The following is a 22,378-nucleotide window of genomic DNA, read 5'->3' as shown; positions in this document are numbered from 1 at the left end:
GTATCCAGCCACTTCTGGAGTCTTGGCAGTCTGCGCATGTGCGAAGGAGCGGTGTCGAGTCACTGCCTCTGTCTCGGCAGTCTGCGCATGTGCGGAGGAGCCGTGTCAAGCCACCGCTTCTGTTTCGGCAGTCTGCTCATGTGCGGAGGAGCAGTGTCTGACCGCGCTGGATGAAGTTACAGTGTGAGGTGAAGGACTCAGGGTCATCAACGGCAGAGTCAGCATCAGCAGATCCCGACTTCACTTCCGGCCAATTGTTGAGTATGGCCCAAGCATGGGGGAACTTGTGTTCCGGGTCAGGGGCCACAGAGTCAGCACAAGCATTAGATGCTGATACCTCTGGCTTCTTTCTGTGTTCAGCTGAGTGCAGAGGCGGAAGGACACCCTCTCGGGTGTCTGTGCAGCTATCTTCATCTACAGACCCTCACCGACCCCCCCAGATCTGCCCCCCACCCCCTCAGACTCCAAACCTGCCCCCCTCCAGGAGGTGGAGAGAGTCTACTATATAAAAATCTGTGCATACTGTGCTGCTTTTTACTGATCGCTGGGAAATCCTGCAAGTTACTTTGCATTTCACTGCACACGGAGGTATTTACAGCTTAATCTTTACATTTGTGCACACTGTATTACTTGTAATACTTTATGAGACATCTTTGCACACTGGACTGCTTTTTACAACACTTTGTGAAATCTGTGCACATTGTACGTGTTTATTACTTAATTATAAGAAATCTGTGCACATTGCATTGCTTTTCAGGGCACTGTAAAGGATATTTACAGCTTAAAGAGGTCATCTGTGCACAGGGCACTGCTTTTACCACACTATAAGAAATCTCTGTGCAATGTACTGCTTTTTACCACACTATAAGAAATCGCTGTGCAATGTACTGCTTTTTACTACACTATGAGGACTATGTTCACAATGGACTGCTTTGTACTGCACTACAGGGGGGCATGCACAGTGAAAATGTGTACACTGCACTGATGTTTACTGCACTTGGAGAGATGCTTATCGCTGCACTGCTTTATACTGCATTGTGAGGAATCTTTGCCACCACACTTCTTTACCTGCACATTTGAGGGAAATTTACATTCTCATTGTTGCTTATTTTTTTATACCATGGGAGGTTGGACTCACGCACCCATCGACGCGCAGGCCGCTCCTGGGTGTGTCTGGCCAGAAAGAGGCACTTCCACCTTCTACTCTGACAAGGAGAGAGTCCACTTCTGCTCTGCCGCGGTCAGCAGCCCCCTCCTTTCTTCCTCTTCTTCCCTCTCTCTGTCTCTGTCTCGCACTTCCTCACTTGCTGAATGAAAGCGTGACTTCAAGAAACGGCTATTACCCTCTCTTTCCTCTCGTTTCCTTCATTTGTTCCCCCGTGAAATGGATCCAAAAGAGAAAGAAACACTTTTGCTGGAAATGTCGTCTTTTTCTCAAATTTTTCTATTCCAAAGTGCAGCCTTAGGGATGAAGAGAAAAAAAGGTTAAAAATAAGAAAAATACAAAGTAAAGCAAAACAGAGGGGTCGCAAAGAGGCCAGATTGGTTTTATTCACACCTAAACACATTAGTGCCACTTCACGGAGTATGCCAGTGAAACAGTACTTTCGTTTTCTCGCATTCTGTTGGTGCGTGGAGTGGAAAACGTTTAATGCAATCCTTATCGACTGTTTTCCTTATTATAGTTTATAAAATGTGTACCACGGCTCTGTGTTCAGGGATGTGGTCTTTTTAAATCATACTGCTTACTTTTTGTAAGGATATAAGCAATGGGCATTGAAACGGGTCCCTTCCTATTCATGTAGTCATGTCCTTTACTTTTCAGGCAAAAACACTCTTTGATTTCTAAATATTGAGTGTAAAAGTGTTAAGGTAACCATGTTGTTCCAGGTAATATTACACATGCTTTACTTAATCTTGCATTCCCTATAAGTGTTTGCTTTTCCAGGAGGTTATTACTTTTTCTTTTCAGGCAGCATATTGCTCTTGTCGAGTGCATAGTTTGAAATGAGTCGCATCCAGGTGTTTCTAGCGGGGCACAATTGGGTTGTAGCTATAGGCAGTGCACGTTTTTCTCAGTGGACACGTATATACATAGTAGGGGTCATGCCCAATTTACTCTCAAATACCAGGGCAATAACATCAATGATGTAAATTCACAAAAGAATGGTATGGAGGGATCAATCAAAAACATTTATTTCCAGCCAGAGTACAATTAATTACCCTGCTAATCTCTATTCTTATTAAGGACAAATTAATTTCTGCTATTACAGCTTGTGTACGTTTCAAGTGACGGGAAAAAAACACAGTATAGTCACATCAAACTAGTACATATACAGCTTTCATATATACACAATGTACACATCTTTACACAAACAATTAAATCACACTCATATATATGATACACTACATACATACAATATATACAACATATACAACATATATCAAACACATACATATATCAAAAATAAAAAAAACAATAAATCAATGATTGGTTCCCCCACTGAGAACAAAACAAACAGCTTGTATGCTCTTAAATCAGAGCAATACACTATAAAGTTGTCCCTACTGCGCCAGAGGAATAACACCTCAAAAGATATTCAGGTGGTGCTTTAATTCTACGTGATGGGGCTCCTTTTTCTCAGTGGGGCAGTTTGGTGTTCAGTGGGGGTGAGAATTTGGCTCTATGGCCAGAGATGCCGACTTTGGAACTGGTGAACCAGGTTCAGCATTCACTACCAGACCATTCTCCTGAGGGAGCATATTCCCATGCTAGACCTTAGAAGGCCCCACTGGACCTTAGAAGCCCTAGTGTCATAGCACCAGCAGGTGGACCCTAGCAGTGGCAGGTATGGGTTAACCTTATAGGTTACCACAATCCATGCCGAAGTTCACCTCCAGTCTTGCAGGCAGGCCTATGAAGCAGCACACCCTATAGCGACAGTGACTTTGGCACTGAGGGCACATAACCCTTGAGGCCAGTCCACCTCACCCATTGGTGCCTCCATTGGCCTTGTTTCAGCAGTGGTAGGGCAACTCATCAGAAATAGACAATGCAGGATTTGCATCCACACCAAACTAAGTTTGCAAACTTCACGGTCCCTCTGCTTCAGGCACAAGCACTTTTAACATCTGCTTGTGAATTAGGGTTTGTGTATCGTTTTAATCCACACTAACAAGATCTTCAATTGTTGGGTACATCAAACTCTCTCTTTTCTAAGTAGGCATATATGTCCACTTGGGTAACATAGCTTAAAAACATTGCCAAAATCAAAATCTCTGATTAAACACTGATAAGGTCCCAAAGGTGAGACCTATTGGCTATGCCATTGCTTGTTAATACATGTAAGTTACCCCTATGGTAGGCCCTGGGTAGTCCTAAGAGCAGGGTGCAATATTTAAAAAGTTGGGCATGTGCTTTTACGTTTTACATGTCCTGGCAGTGAAAAGCTCTTACGTTTGTTTTTTACTACAGCGCAGCCTATCTCTCTCTCGTAGGATAACATTGGAGTTGCTGTGTTACATTTCAGAGGTGTATTTTCCCAATGGGAAGAGATGTTTGGTTCAAGTTTGGTGTCTTATTTAAAATCCTAACTCATGTTGAAGTTGAATTTTAAATTACAATTCTGAAAATGACACTTTTAGAATGTTACCATAAAAATTAATGAGGTTGCCCCATGTCCATCAGAACCTGGGTATCTAATGATATTGGCTACAATGTGTTCAGTTAGGTGTCGCAATTGTTTGAATGAAAAGACAGTTCTAGAATACATCACCAAGGTATGCAGATCAATATATGGTCTGGAAAATTAATGGAACAAAACACACAACATATTTTATTTATTTATTTTTATTTATAGAGTTTTCTATAGCGCGAACGTGACCCAAGGGTATCAGAGCGTTTCACAGTTACATGTGTTACAGTTAGAGTACAACGGTATAGTAGTGTTAATATATATTAGAGTCCGGTATATGTCTTTCTTAGCAGTTTCAACAATAACACATTTAGGATCTGTTTAGTGTACAGAGGTGTACCTCTGATCCTCTCCGAATGATCCCGATGTGTATTGCCATTAAGTTCTACATCAGGATTCCAGAGTAGTACTGATGGAAAGTCTTGCCTAAGGGAGGAACTTGTTCATTAGGAAGATCTTCGCTTCCCTCTTGAATGTTGCAGTGTTTGGAATTTTTCTAATGTTTGGTGGAAGTGAGTTCCAGATTCTTAATTCAAGACCTTCCTGAATCAACGCTCGGCGACGGGAGGTAGTGTCTGTCCTCCGCGCATGTGCAGGCGTTCACCCAAGACCTCTGTAACCCATGCTCCGCCGCAGGTGTGATCCACAGGCCCTCTTTAATCCGCGGTAGGCTGTGTTAATTCAAGACCTTCCTAAACCAGCGCTCGGCGGCAGGAGGCTGTGTCTGTCCTCAGCGCATGCGCAGTTGTCATCCACAGGCCCTCTTTAGTTCAGTCCTGGTGTTACGAAAAGAACTTAGAATGCTCAGCAAGGCCAGGCAAGGGTGCCAGGCCCACAACAGGGACCACAGCACCCATATTAAACCCCAGGTGAAGTCATGAGATAGAAAGATTGAATACCTAATTATTGTATAGCTAAACATGAACAACAAGCATTGGCATAGCCACTAGGTCTCGCTTTTGGGACCTTACAAGTATTTAGTTATACAGCACAATATCCTTGGTGCAACAGCATCAACTGTTGTATGGCTAAACACTTATAAGGTCCCAAAGGCAAGGCTTGTTTTCATTGGTTCCTGTTGTGCCTTTTAGAGATGCATGCTTCTGTTTCGTCCTCGAGTCTAACTACTTCCACCTTTTGTTGATCTAGGTCACAGGTACTCACAAACATTTTCCCGGAGGCCGCAAAGTTTGGTTTATGGTGTGACAGAGGGATGCACTGATGCCAGCAGGATGTAAAGTCGGGGTAGGGAAACAAAGCATGTATATCTAGTGGCTGCCTTTAAGAATGAAGGTGTTCCTAAAGTTAAGAGCCTAGTTACTTCCTTTTCCTAACTGCAATTAACCTTTAAAAAAGTGTTTGCAGTATATGTACGTTTCTTTTTCATGTTAGTTCTGAGTCGAGTGCTGCTGATGCCGGGGTGTCTGCATGTAAAGACCTGGAGGGCCTTATGCGGCCCCCGGGCCGTACTTTGAGTATCACTGATATCTATCCTCCCTGGCAACCGCCCTAGCTACATGTGTATTTCCATGTTCTTCAAAAAGGGATCGCATTTGAGCCGGGGCCGCTGTATCTCCTTTGTTCTCGGTGGTCCCATGGGAGTAATAGCTGCTCATTCTGCTAATCCTTCCCTAACTTTCCAGATGTGTCAGAGCAGACAGGCTCGTCAAGTCTTCAAGGAAGTGTGAGTGTGACGAGGCTGGTGCATTTATTCACCACTTAACTAATCAGTCTCCTGTCCCTCCGTCCTCACGTAAGTCACAAATTGTGACACATTTTCTATTTTAAGGATTGTAATAACATCACTTTTGTATATTTAAGCCCATACAGATACTGAAAACAGCAAAATCGCAAGTACAAAAATGAAAAGTACAGGGGGCACGAGCCCCAAACAGAACAAAAAATAGGTTTTAGAGGGGCAGGGTTTGCAAATTAGCATAGGCAGTGTACAGTAATGTCACAGAGAGGGACATTGCAAGTCTATTATCCCTCTCTTTAATGGTAATGAACCATGATTCACGTATTATAAGCACGCACATGAGCAGCGTATACCCTCATGTACATAAATATAGAAGGCTTAAATGTATTTTGGTACAACAATGTGGGAGAGTTTTAATGAAACGTGCGGGAACATGTTAACATTAACTTTTATTGGGCAGAGCAAGTTTCCAGTGGGAGAAAGCTAAAATATTGTAATGCATGATATAGAATGAATATAGTCCTCTCTGAATCTGACTTGCATATCTATGTACTTTTTTTACTGCATTGCACAGATATTCTATGCAGTAATCTAGTATTATTTTCATTTGGATGATAGCTGTGCATTACAGTTAGCTTATAGATGCCACTTCTTCAGCTATTAACTAATGGTGAGCATTTTTATTTTGTTGGCCGTGACTACTTTCTATCTCAGTGGGACCCTGATAGTTGGCAGCCCACTAGCGATTCATTTGATGTTTAGTAAATACCAGGCAGTTGGGGTATACCTGCTACTTGCTACCAAATGGGTGTTTGGGCACACAACAAACTGAACCAAGCATTTGCAATTGAATTGCTTTCACATTTACGCAAGTTTGAGCTATTGGTATTGTAAATGACAATGCCTTTTATTTATGTTTTGGGTTTCAAAACATAAATAAAATGCTTTGTCATTTACAATCCCAATAGCTTAAACTCGTGTAAATGCGCTACCTGTTGCATTGCAAATGCTTGTTATCTTCAGTATCATGGTCTTTTTAGTAACATTAGAAAACTTAAATTTGAAGCTTTTGTGTGTGCCCTTATGGCCTAGGGCACTGTACACACAACCATACATTTCTAATTCGTTGTCAACAAAGTTTGAATTTGAATGATTCTGCCCAGGTTTAACCAAAAGCTGTCAGTTACTGAAACATTTTGCATTGTGTATTTTCCTGTCAACAAATAAACATGTGTGTGGTATAAATGCCTCAGTGGCCGCTTACTTCCTTGAAGTACTATTGTCCTTATAGTAAAGTCCCCAATTTATTTATATTCAAATGGCATTAGATTTATGGAATTCCCCCTTCCCACCCCACAACTGAAGCAATCCTATAGATTACCTAGATACCTGTGTGTGTGGTTTGATTGCCACAGTTGTCCTTACCACCCAGTTCTGGTGTGCATTACAATGGTGAAGATGTACATATACTGTTTGGAGAAGTTATGTCCAGTGGTACTTTTGGCAACGGCTATAAACCACTCGTGCCTCTTTGTCCCATGCTCCACTGGCATCCCACGGATTTTTCATGGAAGATTAAATCTTCCCCTGTAAGTGTATCTCGCCCCTGGGAAGCCCGTGGGATCTATTCACAGCCAATGGCCTGTTACATTAAACCACACAAGCTACCGGGGCAGAAACCACAGATGGCCGCCGCGGTGCGTGCATCTGCGGCGCGGCGGCCGTGCTCTCAGGGCTTCTACGTGCTTGGTTTCTTGGCCGCCAGGTGTAGTATTACTGTAGCACCAAGGCCGCAAGCCATGGCTCTCATTCAGTCCATTTTATTTCATAAATGTACTGTTTGGGTGAGGGGTTAAATTTCTCTTAATTTCCAACAGGAAGAGGACTTTTCTGCAGATGCCCCACTGAAAAATCTGTTAACGTTATTCATTGCATAGGAAATGAAGGTGGTGGACATGGTGGTGGTGGTGGACGTGGTGGTGGACATGGTGGTGATGGTAGACTTGGTGGTGGTGGACGTGGTGGTAGTGGATATGCTGGTGGTGGGGGTGGTGGTGGACATTGTGGTGGACATGTGGTAGACGTGGTGGTGGTGGACGTGGTGGTGATTGACGAGGTGGTGATGGATGCGGTGGTGTTGGACACAGTGGTGGTGGACGCAGTGGAGGACGTGGTGGTTGTGGACGTGGTGGTGGTGGACGTGGGGGTGGACGTGGTGGTGGACGTGGTGGTGGTGGATGTGGTGGTGATGGTGGTGGTGCTGGATGTGGTGGTGGTGGAGGTGGCTGTGGTGGCGGTGGACGTGGTGGTGGTGGACGTAGTGGTGGTGGATGTGGTGGTGGTGGATGTGGTGGTGGATGTGGTGGTGGTAGGTGTGGTGGACATGGACAAGGTGGTTTTGGGCATGGTGGTGATGGACGTGGTGGTGATGGATGTGGTGGTGGTGGACATGGTGGTGGTGGATGTGGTGATGGTGGTGGTGGATGTGATGGTGGTCGTAGTGGTGCTGTATGTGGTGGTGGTGGGTGTGGTGATGGTGGATGTGGTGGTGGTGGAGGTGGGTGTGGACGTGGTGGTGGACATGGTGGTGGGCGTAGTGGTGGTGGACATGATGGTGGTGGATGTAGTGGTGGTGGACGTGTTGGGGGTGGTGGACATAGTGGTGGATGTGGTGGTGGTTGGGGTGGTGGGTGTGGTGGTGTTGGTGGTGGACATGGTAGTTGTGGATGTGGTGGTGGAGGACATGGATGTGGTGGTGGTGGATGTGGTTGTGGTGGTGGTGGGTGTGGCGATGGTGGACGTGGTGGTGGTGGAGGTTGGTGTGGTGGTGGATGTGGTGGTGGTGGACATGGTGGTGGACATGATGGTGGTGGATGTGGTGGTGTTGGTGGTGGACATGGTAGTGGTGGATGTGGTGGTGGAGAACATGGATGTAGTGGTGGTGGACATGGTGGTGGTGGACGTGGTGGTGGTGGTAGATGTGGTGGATGTGGTGGACATGGTGGTGGTGGACGTAGTGCTGGTGGATGTGGTGGTGGTGGTGGTGGACGTGGTGGTGGTGTAAGTGGTGGTGATGGACGTGTTGGTGGTGGTGGACATGGTGGACATGGTGGTGGATGTGGTGGTGGTTGGGGTGGTGGGTGTGGTAGTGTTGGTGGTGGACATCGTAGTGGTGGATGTGGTTGTGGAGTTCATGGATGTGGTGGTGCTGCATGTGGTGGTGGACGTGGTGATAGTGGTGGGTGTGGCGATGGTGGACGTGGTGGTGGAGGTTGGTGTGGTGGTGGATGTGGTGGTGGTGGTGGACATGGTCGTGGACATGATGGTGGTGTACGTAGTGGTGGTGGACGTGGTGGTGGTGGATGTGGTAGTGGTGGACATGGTGGTGGTAGATGTGGTGATGGTGGTGGTGGTGGTAGTGGTGGTGGACATGTTGGTGGTGGGTGTGGTGATGGTGGATGTGGTGATGGTGGAAGTGGGTGTGGTGGTGGACTTGGTGGTGGTGGACATGGTGGTGGTGGGTGTGGTGGTGGACGTGGACATGGTGGTTTTGGACATGGTGGTGATGGATGTGGTGGTGAAGGATGTGGTGGTGGTGGATGTGGTAGTGGTGGACTTGGTGGTGGTGGATGTGGTGATGGTGGTGGACGTGTTGGTGGTGGGTGTGGTGATGGTGGATGTGGTGATGGTGGAAGTGGGTGTGGTGGTGGACTTGGTGGTGGTGGACGTGGTGGTGGTGGACATGATGGTGGTGGAGGTAGTGGTGGTGGACGTGGTGGTGGTGGACGTGGTGGTGGTGGACGTGGTGGACGTGGTGGTTGTGGTGGATGTGGTGGATGTGGTGGACATGGTGGTGGTGGATGTGGTGGTATTGGTGGTGGACATGGTAGTGGTGGTGGTGGAGGACATGGTTGTGGTGGTGGTGGACGTGGTGGGCGTGGATGTGGTGGTGGTGGACATGGTGATGGTGATGGACATGGTGGTGGTGGATGTGGTGGACATGGTGGTGGTGGACGTGGTGGTGGTGGTGGTAGTGGTGGTGGGTGTGGTGGTGGTGGACATGGTGGTGGTGGAGGTGGAGGGTGGTGGTGGTGGACGTGGTGGTGGTGGTGGTGGACATGGTGGGGGTGAACGATGTGGACGTGGTGGTGATGGATGTGGTGGTGATGGACATGGTGGTGGTTGTGGACATGGTGGTTGTGGTTGTGGTGGAGGTGGTGGTGGTGGATGTGGTGGTGGTGGATGTGGTAGTGATAGACGTGGTGGTGGCTGTGGTGGTGGTGATGGACATGGTGGTGGTGGACATGGTGGTGGTGGTGGATGTGGTGGTGGTGGATGTGGATGTGGTGGTGGTCTCGTGATGGACGTGGTGGTGGCCGTGTTGGTGGTGATGGACATGGTGGTGGTGGATGTGGTGGACCTGGTGGTGGTGGACATGGTGTTGTTGTTGGAATGGTGATGGTTGATGCAGTGGTGGTAGATGTGGTGGTGGTGGATGTGGGGGTGGTCGTGGTGGTGGCCGTGGATGTGGTGGTGGTAGTAGACGTGGTGGTGGTGGACATGGTGGTGGTGTGATGGACATGGTGGTGGTGGATGCAGTGGTGGATGTGGTGGACATGGGGGTGGTGGACGTAGTGGTGGTGGATGTGGTGGAGGTGGTGGTGGAGGTGGGTGTGGTGGTGGACATGGTGGTGGTGGGTGTGGTGGTGGACGTGGACATGGTTGTTTTGGACATGGTGGTGATGGACGTGGTGGTGATGATGTGGTGGTGGTGGATGTGGTAGTGGTGGACAATGTGGTAGTGGTGGACATGGTGGTGGTGGATGTTGTGATGGTGGTGGTGGTAGTGATGGTGGACGTGTTGGTGGTGGGTGTGGTGATGGTGGATGTAGTGATGGTGGAAGTGGGTGTGATGGTGGACTTGGTGGTGGTGGACATGGTGGTGGACGTAGTGGTGGTGGACATGATGGTGGTGGATGTAGTGGTGTTGGATGTGGTTGGGGGTGGGCGTGGTGGTTGTGGTGGATGTGGTGGACAAGGTGGTGGTGGATGTGGTGGTGGATGTGGTGGTATTGGTGGTGGACATGGTAGCGGTGGTGGTGGAGGACATGGTTGTGGTGGTGGTGGACGTGGTGGGCGTGGATGTGGTGGTGGACGTGGTGATGGTGATGGACATGGTGGTGGTGGACGTGGTGGACATGGTGGTGGTGGACGTGGTGGTGGTAGTGATGGTGGGTGTGGTGGTGGTGGACATGGTGGTGGTGGAGGTGGAGGGTGGTAGTGGTGGACGTGGTGGTGGTGGACATGGTGGGGGTGAACGATGTGGACGTGGTGGTGATGGATGTGGTGGTGATGGACATGGTGGTAGTTGTGGACGTGGTGGTTGTGGTTGTGGTGGAGGTGGTGGTGGTGGATGTGGTGGTGGTAGACGTGGTGGTGGCCTCATGGTGGCCATGGTGGTGGTGATGGTCTTGGTGGTGGTGGACATGGTGGTGGTGGATGTGGTGGACATTGTGGTGGTGGACGTAGTGGTGGTGGATGTGGTGGTGGTGGTGGTGGAGGTGGATGTGGTGGTGGTCTCGTGATGGACATGGTGGTGGCTGTGTTGGTGGTGGTGGACATGGTGGTGGTGGATGTGGTGGACCTGGTGGTGGTGGAAATAGTGGTGGTGGATGTGGTGGTGGTGGACATGGTGTTGGTGGATGTGGTGGATGCAGTGGTGGTGGATGTGGGGGTGGACGTGGTGGTGGACGTGGATGTGGTGGTGGTTGTAGACGTGGTGGTGGACTCGTGGTGGCCATGGTGGTGGACATGGTGGTGGTGTGATGGACATGGTGGTGGTGGACGCAGTGGTGGATGTGGTGGACATGATGGTGGTGGACGTAGTGGTGGTGGATGTGGTAGTGGTGGAGGTGGTGGTTGTGGACATGGTGGGGGTGGGGGTGGTAGTGGTGGATGTGGTGGTGGTCGATGTGGTGGTGGTGGAGGAGGTGGTGGAGGTGGTGGTGGATGTGGTGGTGGTGGACGTGGTGGTGATGGACCGGTGGGTTGGACGCAGTGGTAGTGGATGTGGGGTGGACATGGTGGTGGACGTGGTGGTGGACGTGGAGGTGGTAGTGGTGGACGTGGTGGTGGTAGCCGTGGTGGTTGACTCGTGGTGGCCGTGGTGGTGGTGGTGGTGGACATGGTGGTGGTGTGATGGACATGGTGGTGGTGGACGCAGTGGTGGATGTGGTGGACATGGTGGTGGTGGACATAGTGGTGGTGGATGTGGTGGTGGTGGAGGTGGTGGTTGTGGACATGGTGGTGGAGGTGGTGGTGGTGGTGGATGTGGTGGTGGTGGATGTGGTGGTGGTGGAGGAGGTGGTGGTGGTGGATGTGGTGGATGTGGTGGTGGTGGACGTGGTGGTGATGGACCGGTGTGTTGGACGCGGTGGTAGTGGATGTGGGGGTGGACGTGGTGGTGGTAGACGTGGTGGTAGACTCGTGGTGGCCGTGGTGGTGGTGGGGGACATGGTGGTGGTATGATGGACCTGGTGGTGGTGGATGCGGTGGTGGATGTGGTGGACATGGTGGTGGTGGACATAGTGGTGGTGGATGTGGTGGTGGTGGAGGTGGTGGTGGAGGTGGTGGTTGTGGACGTGGTGGTGGTGATGGAGGTGGTGGTGGTGGTGGATGTGGTGGTGGTGGATGTGGTGGTGGTAGACATGGTGATGGTGGTGGACATGGTGGTGGACGTGGTGGTGTATGTGGTGGACATGGTGGTTCTGGATGTGGTGGTGGTGGACATGGTGGTGGTGGGTGTGGTGGTGGACCTGGTGGTGGTGGACATGGTGGTGGACGTAGTGGTGGTGGACATCGTTGTGGTGGACATAGTGGTGGTGGATGTGGAGTTGATGGACGTGGTGGTGGTGGTCATGGTGGTGGTGGACATGATAGTGGTGGACGTGGTGGTGGACGTGGTTGGTGGTTGACATGGTAGTAGTGGACGTGGTGGTGGATGTTGTGGTGATGGAAGTGGTGTTGGACGTGGTGGTGGTGGGTGTGGGGGTGGTGTACGTGGTGGTGGTGGACATGGTGGTGGGGAATGTGGTGGATGTGGTGGTGGTGGACGTGGTGGTGGTTGTGGTGGACGTGGTGGGGGTGGACATGGTGGTGGACGTGGTGGTGGACGCGGTGGTGATGGACTGGTTGGTGGTTGACATGTTAGTGGTGGACGTGGTGGTGGTGGTGGTGGTGGACATGGTGGTGGTGGAGGTGGGTGTGGTGGTGGATGTGGTGGTGGTGGACATGGTGGTGGATGTAGTGGTGGTGGACATGGTTGTGGTGAAAGTAGTGGTGGTGGATGTGGTGTTGATGGACGTGGTGGTGGTGGTGGACGTGGTGGTGGTGGTCTTGGACTTGGTGGTGGTGGATGTGGTGGATGTGGTGGTGGTGGTGGATGTGGTGGTGGTAGTGGATGTGGTGGTGTTGGACATGGTAGTGGTGGATGTGGTGGTGGTGGACATGGTAGTGGTGGATGTGGACATGGTGGTGGTGGTGGACGTGGTGATGGTGGTGGACATGGTGGTGGTGGACATGGTGGTGGTGGATGTGGTTGTGGTGGATGTGGTGGTGGACGTGGTGGTGATGGACGTGGTGGACATGGTGGTGGTGGACATGTAGCACAGAATTCCTGGGAGCTATAAATACACGCTGAAGTCAAAATCTTTGCTTTATATCGATTTTACTCGTGGACGATCCCGTCCCACGCGGTGCTAACTCGGTGCGCAGCCAGTATTTTGTGTGGGACAGGCCATCAGTGTTACTTGCATCTCGGAGTGTGCCAGATGTTTACTACCAGATTTAAGTTTTATGGACGTCACAAATATTGGCCTTTTCATAGATCAGGTTTTTCCCAAATGTACAACTTGAACACAGCAATCCGCCACAAACAAACAATATTTCCTCGAAAAAAAGCTACTTTCTCACAAGTTCCCTTTAAAAATGATTTCCTTCCCCTTATCAAAGCCGGTGCAGGTTAAGGATCTTTTCATATCGGAACAAATTAAAAGGTGCAGCATTTAAAATGTTAACATAATAACTGTTAGAATTGGGGGTCTCTGGTTGGCGCAAGTTTTCCCTTGTGACAAGCAGGCACCCTCTCCTCTAAGTCAGGGCAAAGGATGACCCCTTAGAATTACCCTTGCTCACCCTCTAGGTGCGTGGCTTCTGAGCAGTCAAGGCTATTCTTCAGGCGTTTCTGAGTTAAGCATTTGTAATAACACACACAGTAAAATGTACCAATCCCCCCACAAATGGACACCAGGCTGTGGTTATATAAAAATACGTCTTCTTTATGTAAAAATATAGATATGCAGGCAAGTATTTATCACAAGACCATAGGTAACGCTTTTCCTAGCCACAAGGTTGAAAATAGGCAGTGTTCTCCTTGTTGCAGTTTAAATGTTTAGTTCAGTTCCTTGAGTCCTCTCAGGACTCACTAGCTGCTTTGTTGCGCTTCTGTGTGCCTCTTCCGGTGTAAACGGCGAAACCCTACCGCGTCTCACGCATCTGGCGTGAGCACGGGTTCGACTCGTACCACTCCCAGCAACGAGGCGTTCGGGGCAGTCCGATCAAGGGGTACGCTTCTTGCGGCGCACGGAGGGTGACTCGCACCGTGAGCGCTGAAGGTTGAAGGGCAGCTCAGGTGGGGAGATCAGTGTACAAAAGCAACCGCCGCGCACAGTGCTCTCGAGGGGAAAGAAGAACGTGTGTGCCGGTGTGCGGCATCTCTTGGGGGTTTCCGTGAAGGCTGTTGCGGGGCACACAGTGGCTCTCAGCAGAGCGAGGCTGGCACCCGACGCTCCCGAAGCTTCAGCTGTCTGTCCTCTGTGTCTGTAGGGTCCAGTGGGGACGTCAGACGGGAGCGTGGGGGGGGTGCACCCGCGGGCCTCCAACGGCGGTGATACAGCGACTTCCCTCAGCATGGGCAGAGCGGCTCGATGGAGCGAGGCTCTCGCTCGGTGGGGACGGGGAAGCACAGTTCGATCACTGCCTCTAGGAGGGGCTGGGGGGCACCACAAAGGTCACGGCAGCGAGCCTCCAAGGCGAGGTGACACAGCGATTTCCCTCAGCGGGGGGAGAGCAGCTCGACGGAGCGGGGCTCTTCCTCGGCGGGGACGGGGAAACACGGTTTGGTCACGGCCTCAAGGAGGGGCTGGGGGCACCACAGATCACGTCTCCGGCGGGGCAGAAGTCCTTGAAATTACCGGCAGACGAGCAGAGAGCAGGTTGAGCCAGATGGTCCTGTGGCTCAGGTTAGAGGGCAAGCTCAGACAAGACCTTGGAGAAAGTTTCAAGCACAAATCAGTAAAGTTTTTTCAGCAAGTCTTTTCCTCTCCTTCCTCAGCAAGGCAAGCAGCAGGCCAGTCCTTCCAGCGTCTTCTTCTCCTTCTAGTTGGGCCGAGGTTCTTTGTGGAAACAGGATTCTGATTTACAAGGAGCAGGTCTCCTACTTTTATACAGCATTTCTTTTGTCTTTTCAGGCCAGGGGGGCCTTTGCATAACTTCATTCAGTCTCTGAGCACTTGTTGGGTGTACTTCTGGCTTCTGCTTTCAGTGTGAGGGGCAGGCACATCAGACGCTCCACAGGAGGTGGAGCCAGCATTGTGTGGACAGGGGCAGCCAGGAGTACCTTGTTGACAGTACTTCGCCCTTCCTGGGCCAGGTGCAGGCTGAGTCATCAGTCGCTCCCCAGGGCAAACAGATCTATCTGTGGAAAACCTGTGGAAATTATCTGCAAAACACGCAGGTGATAACCTACCAGGCTTGAAGCACCCTGTGGACAAACTGGAATATGGGAATAGTATTGTGTGGCAATAGAACCTCTAAAAAAATTCAGCTTGGAGATGAACCAAGCATCACGCTTGAATGTCACAACTTTTTAAAACAAGGTAGTCAGGAAAGTGTGGCCAATATATTGCAGCTCTTTGCATTTTGACAGCCCCAAGCTAATTTGAGAACAGAGTGGATGTATGTAGCAGAGACGAGTCTGTTCACCCAATGTGAGTGGTGAGATCCGCTTTGCTGATCTGCCTGAAGTTATGATGCTGCTGACAGTGGCCTGTCTGCTAATAGCGATTGCATAACTGGTGGATCTATGAAGCCAAATAAGAGAAAGTTATCTTCCGACACCACAGTCTTCTTGCCTGAGACTAGTAATACTGAAGACTCTGAGACTAACAGCAGTAATTTCTCCTTTCAGAGCGTTATTGCTGCAGATGGAGTGAAGCCAAGAAGTAAGCACATTACTAAGGTACCAACAAAGTTTGTATTAACAGTTTCTCTTTTGCAGCTTTTGGAAATGCATTTTCTAGTTTTGTTGCTTTTTGGTTCGTTTTTTATTGTAGGCTGTTATCTTCGGTTTAAAGGGAAAGATGTTGTAGTGTGTGACTGTGGCATGGGATCAAGAAGAGACCTAAGACCAGTTCGGGGTAGGTAAGGTTTATTTTGGAAAACGTCTTTTTATGGCGGGTTGTCAAGGTGTCTCTCTGAAAAGCTCTGGGGTCCCTGATGGCATCTGGTTATGGTCTTGTTTCCAGATGGTTAAGAAGCAGACTTCAGGGGATGTTCCGTTCTTCCTAACTCCTCGTTGGACTCCGCCAGGGAAAATAAACAGGTACAGATCATCAGGATATGTACTCTATCTGGACTCTCCCACAGGGAACCGGGCAAGTGCAGGGGACACCGGTGCTAAGGTGCTAAACACTTTATTAAACGTGCGAGGGTGCAGAGGCGTGATTACTGGTGAGGAGGGGTATATTTACACGGTGAGGACAAAGAAAGGTTGGGCAGATATTCTGGCACACACGCGGCTATGGTTTAGAAGAACCCCGTCTTCCTACCCAGCCCGCCAAACGCTGCCGTACCTGTTGTAGCCACACTCCTCCCTCAGGAGTGTGGCACGGCGATTCACAAATCCGGTGGCCTCCTGGCTTACTCCTGTCGTCCCCGGGTTCGCCTCCAAAAGCTCCGTTCTCTGCTCCTCCGGGCCACTCTCCCACTCTCGATCCTCGGTAGGTGACGTCACATGCCAGGACATCTTCTTCCGTGTTTTTACCCACTAGGAATCACACGTTGTCACCATCGTCAAACAGCACGGACTCAGTATAGTATCCAACGCCCACGACACCCAGATCATCCTCTCTCTCACCAAGGACACTACACAATCGGACAACAGTACATCTACTTCACCAGTTGGGTTTTACAATAATTGCACAAAAATCTCACCTGTGTCCGGCACAAGTGCAATCTTATCTGGGAGCTTCCATCAACACTCTCAATGCTCCTGCCACTCCCAATATAGCCAGGATTCACAATATCCAGGCCACACTATTACAATTTCAACTCAACCAATCATTACCAGCCAAAGGCTTCATGCATCTGCTGGGAATGATGGCATCCTGCGTTGCAATCGTACCTCATGCAAGGCTTCACATGCGTCCTCTGCAACAATGTCTAGCGACTCAGTGGAATCAATCACAGGGGGCCAGATGTACGACGTGATTTTGCATGCGCAAAATCACTGTTGGCCATGTACAATTCCAAAGTAGCGAGTTGCAGGTTATTTGCGACTCTCTATTTAAGAATTGTAAGTCGCAATTAGGAAGGGGCATTCCCTTCCTAATTGCGTCCGCAATGCTATGTGTGAATGTTTAAAGACCACAATTGCAGTCGCAAAACACTTGCAAATGACCACCCTCATCAAGAGGGTGGTAATGCAGTCGCAATTTTGAAGGGGTCCCCAGTGTACCTCTTCCACTTTGTGACTGTGTCTAAAAATATTTTTTAAGGGCCGGCAGTGGTCCCAGGGACCACTGCCAGTCCTTAAAGAATGAAACAAAAAGTTTCATTTTTTTTTAAATACATCCCGTTTTCCTTTAAGAAAAACGAGCTGCATTTAAAAAAAAAAAAGGAAAAAAAAAAGCTGCTTTATTAAAAAGCAGTCCCAGTCATGGTGGTCTGCTGAGCCCAGCAGGCCACCATCCCTGGTAGGGCTGGCATTCCCAATGGGCTCGCAAATTGCGGGATGCTCATTAATATTAATGAGCCTCGCAATTTGCGACCCCAACCTAGTGTTTGTAGACAGCGGAAACCATCGCTCGCTGCAGTGGTGGAACCTTCAAAATTTAGCAGGACAGCCTTTCATAGACCCGATTCCACAGACACATCGTTAACCGGTTGGGGTGCCCATATACAACATTACAAAGTCCAGGGGCTGTGGTCAGACAAACACAAACGTCTTTACATCAACTACCTGGAACTTCTAGCAGTGTTGTTCATAGCACTCAGCTTTTCTCACCCAACTTTTAGGCAAGACTGCCTTAGTTTGCACTGACAACATGACAGCAATGTACTACCTATAGAAATAGGCAGGGACTCCCTCTCTCCAGCTGTCGCACCTTGCACAAAGCATTTGGGATTGGGCGATTCGCCAGAAAATCTATCTCCTAGCAGAACACCTCCCAGGAGTAGACCATCAGATTGCAGACCTGCTCAGCAGACACAGGTAGCAAGTACACGAGTGGGAACTTCATCCCCAAGTTCTTCTCCCTAGGTTCAAAACTGAGGTTTTCCACAGATAGATCTGTTTGCCACAGTGCACAGCACAAAATGCCCAAACTCTGCATCCAGGTTCCCACACCCAGCATCCAAAGGCAATACCCTATGGATGATTTGGTCAGGGATATTTGCTTACGCTTTTCCGCCTCTCCTTCTAATTCCATTTCTGGTTCGGACGCTCAGACAAACGTCCCTCACACTGATCTTAATAGCCCCCACATGTTTTCGTCAACCTTGGTACTCTCATCCTTAGAACTCTCAGTGGTTCCACATCAAAAGCTACATCTCACATCTTGTCTCCTCACTCAGAGCCATGGAGAAATCAGACATCCAATTCCCAGAGAACTCAACCTAGCGATTTGGCTCCTGAAGTCATAGAGTTTGGTTATTTACAACTACAACCAGACTGTATGAATATTCTTAAGGAAGCTAGAAAGCCTACTACTAGAGCATGTTATGCAGCAAATGGAAACGTTTTGTTGCCTATTGTAACAACAACAATATCAATCATCTTGATGCTTTTGTGCAGAACCTAATCTGTTATCTGTTGCATTTACAGCAATGTGGATTCACTTACACATCCATTTGTTTACACCTGGGAATCATAGCTGCACACTTGCAACATAGACAACACCTACCTCTCTTCAGAGTACCGGTGATTGAAGCCTTCATGGAAGGATTAAAAAGGTACCGCCAAGTATTCCCCCTGCTCCAGAGTGGAACTTAAACATAGTCCTTACAAGGCTAATGGGCCCGCCTTTTGAACCAATGCACAAATGTCAGTTACAATTCCTATCATGGAAAGTTGCTTTCCTCATAACGATAACCTCACTAAGGAGAGTTGATGAACTTCAGGCATTACCTATACAAGAGCCTTTCTTTCAACTTCACAAAGACAGAGGGGTACTACTTACCAATCCTACATTTCTCCTTAAAGTAGTTTCTGCTTAGGGGTAATTCATATGTATTATCAAATTAAAATAACATAATATTAGCATTTTCATTAGTAATTGAACCATTCTAATTCACCCCCAGTCAAGAGATCTGGGTAAATCCATCATTATTTTGCTCACCATGCTACCCCAGTTCAGACATGTCCATATGCAAATCAGTCTTGACCCTGTGCCTCATGGGAACAGTCCAGCCCAAACTGCAATGATAATAAAAGCAGATAAAAGTAATTAGCAAAATAAGCACATTGAACAGAATCAATAGTTCCACCATCTTTCTAAAACAATGTACATATGCAAGCATATAAAAACTGTATATAGCGTTTTCCTACTGTGCTTTCCTGTGTGTGTGTCTGTTGGTCTCTGTGTGTCTGTCTCCCATTCCCTGTGGGGAAAGTATGTAGCTCCTCGTGGAGAAGATTCGGGCAAGAAGGAGCACACTGCATTGAATAATTTCTTGGTATGCACTTTTTATTAGTATTACAGGAAATCACAATGATTGATTGTCTCTTTTATATTCTTCTTTCCCACAGGGTCTTCCACTTCAGTCCCTTAGGTGAGCCTCGGCCGCCGTCGTCCCTCGGACAGAAGGAAAAGACTCAGGTAAGTGTTTTTGCTTTATGGTTTAATCAAGGGAGGATTTAAAGGATAAATAATAGCTATGCATAAATGTGAAGGGAGGGGCTAGAGGTTGGAGCAACCAAAAGAAAAAGAGTAGCCAATGATTTATGCTCTTGTCTTTCTTTTCCGTCTCACTTATTTCCTTTTCCCTGGGTCCCTTTCACCCCTCAGCCTCCCCTCCCATTCCTCTCTTACTCAGCCCCTTTCCAAAAGCCCGTAGACGCCCACGCACCTGGAAAAGCCACGTCCCTCCGGGGCAGTGGCGTGGTGACTTTGAGTCCTTCAGTGAGGTCTGGTCTTCTGTTTCGGCTTTCCCTCCTCCGCCAGGTTCGGGTGTTCTGCTCGCCGGCAAGCTGTGACCTCCCCTGGGCTCCGGTTCTCTCTCTCTGAAGGCTGTTAGTCTTTCTCTGTCTTTCCGGTCTTCCCCCGCTGGTTTCTCCACCTCGCGTTCCTATGCCCTGTGTAGCTGGACCAACTACTGACCAACCTTTCGCGCTCTCCACCCCTTCTTCAAGCGTGTATCCTCTGATGTCCGTCCTCAGCTCCGGCTTAAAGGGGCCGCCTGCCGATTCCCCTCTCTCCACTTCTTGATGACAGCAAAGCGGACAACTGGTAAAAGGGGACTGTGAATATAGGAGGGGAGAAATATATGAAGGGATGGCATGGCACTCCTTATCCTCTATCCCATCTTCTACCACAGGGGCTACCTGACACACCCCACCCCCAGACGTTTCCCGTTCGGGGAAATGAGGTATGCGTGAAAGAAAGTCAGCAACTTGGTATGCAGAGTATAAAAGATGACAATGCCAAAACTAGTGCCCAGCCTGGAATAAAAGAAGACACACCTAAAAATAGCTTATCGTAAAAACCCACTCTCCAAAAACAAGATGCCAAACAAAATGAAAAACTTAGGAGCTTCAGGTGATGTCCCTAGTGTCTGATTACTGGTGTTTGTTTAGGTTTACAGGAGTCCAGAGGTTACATAGCAAACCTTGTCTATGCATGCCGTGTATTTTTCATTCATTATTGTAGTGTTTATGTAATCCACTCATTGCGTGCTAGAAGGTAGATGTGTGTGGCTAGAGTTGTTTATATAGCGCCCAGACTAGATCTGGTCTGTGTCTCCTGTTCCCCAGCTTGTACCTGTAAAAGTGCATCAATGTCTCCTTCTCTTGGAAGCAAATCCACCTGTATTCCAGTTTAAGCATATTTATTCTCATAGAATCACTTTCAAAATCCACTTTTGCGCAAGTAAATTCAAATTCAGTCTGACTCAATTCATTTTGGGCGTTCTCCCTTCATCAGGGGTCGCACATGAGGAATCTATGTTGTATGTTGTTTGCGGAAAATAGTGAAATAAGAATTAACTTGCAATGCAATCTAATCCTACAGATACATGAATTAATAGTTTACTGCATGTCCTGGTAGAGCCGAACCGCATGTCTGCGTTTGTGTTATACCAGGGTCTCCACCTTTTCAATAGTGAGAGCTACTTCTGATCGAAGAGAATCATCCTGATCAACTGCCTTTATCACGTGGCTTTGCTAAGGGTAGATAAATGCCAAGCAACTTAATTGCTGCCCTAGAGCGCCCAGTCCTGCTGCAGGGAGCACATAGCATTTGTAGCACTGGGTTAGGAAAGGTTTACCTGTAGGGCCCCTAAGCCTTTGTAGCACTGTTAGGTTTACCTGCGGGACCCCAAGCATTTATGGTACTGATAGGAACGGTGTATCTGTGGGGTCCACAGGGACCCGTTATGTTCATTTGATTCTTATTAATGAATCACATCTGAGAGGTGAGTGTTTCACTGAGGGTTGTGGCCTCTTTGTCTTGCAATACATGGGATGGCATTGTTCTCTCTGAGTGAGTGTGAAGACAGAAGACTTCTATTATCCGATGAGTTGCCCTCCCGTTCATTGGCCCCTGTCCAGATCCGGGCCCTGCTTTAACAATTCAAGATTAATGTTCAGTAGTGGCAGTCGCAGTATAAGGACTGTGAGCAAGACCTGCTGTAGAGTTTCCGCTGTCCTAGGAAATATGTCTCAATGTAGGAAGGTGCATGTTTTGGACATGGTTAGCCTTCACTTTTTACCTGGAAAATGATATAGTATTTACTGTAAGGCTCGTGACGCCTACTATGCGCAGGAGTTTCGGAATAGTCCCAACCCCTCTAAACTGATTTTTAAGGTCCTAAAGGATCTCATGACCAAGAGGGCCACCGCAGCGGAAATATGCACAGACTCCCACAGTGAAAGTCTGGCATCCTTCTTCATCGAAAAGGTGCAAGCAATTTACCGCACCTTTCCAACTAATCTGCAGCATTCGGATCCAGCTGACTGCCCTATGGGCGATGATGTGATTCTGGACCTGCTGGCCCCTCTCTCCGAGGAGGGGTTTGATTTATTTAGCCAAAAATTAAATCTGGCTCCCCTGTGGATCCACTCAAATCGGCCCAGTTTAAGAACATGCAGGCGACATGCCGCACACCCGTGCTAGCTCTTATCAACCTGTCGCTGGCCTCAGGGACTGTGCCTATCAGATGGAAGCAAGCGGTAGTGACACCTATTTTAAAAAAGCCTTCCCTAGATCCGGTAAAACCTGAGAATTATCGCCCCATTTCACTGCTGCCGTGGGCCGCCAAAGTCACCGAGGCCCACGTGAATGGGATCCTGGCTGACCATCTCGCCAAAGCCAACATCTTGGACCCCACTCAAAATGGGTTTCGGGCGGGCCACAGCACGGAGACTGCCTTGCTGTTTATGGTTGAACATCTGCGCTCCGTGCTGGACACCGGTCGAACAGCGGCACTC

At 48.9% G+C, this 22,378-nt stretch overlaps 1 protein-coding gene across 1 annotated transcript in view; it reads left to right on the top strand.

The window, feature by feature from the left end:
• The first annotated feature begins 352 nt into the window (after nt 1-352).
• The window catches only part of LOC147737748 (uncharacterized), a 40,632-nt gene continuing 18,606 nt past the window's right edge, over nt 353-22,378 (top strand). The window contains exons 1-3 of the mRNA XM_086943274.1: nt 353-588; nt 15,641-15,691; nt 19,481-19,550. The gene's annotated coding sequence lies outside the window, so the exon portion shown is untranslated. The remainder of the gene's footprint in view (nt 589-15,640; nt 15,692-19,480; nt 19,551-22,378) is intronic.

This window comes from Lissotriton vulgaris, chromosome 1_1 (genome assembly GCF_964263255.1).
Source record: "Lissotriton vulgaris chromosome 1_1, aLisVul1.2, whole genome shotgun sequence".
Taxonomy (NCBI): domain Eukaryota; kingdom Metazoa; phylum Chordata; class Amphibia; order Caudata; family Salamandridae; genus Lissotriton; species Lissotriton vulgaris.
Note: the sequence above shows the minus strand (reverse complement) of the source record. Positions and strands in the feature narration are given on the sequence as shown.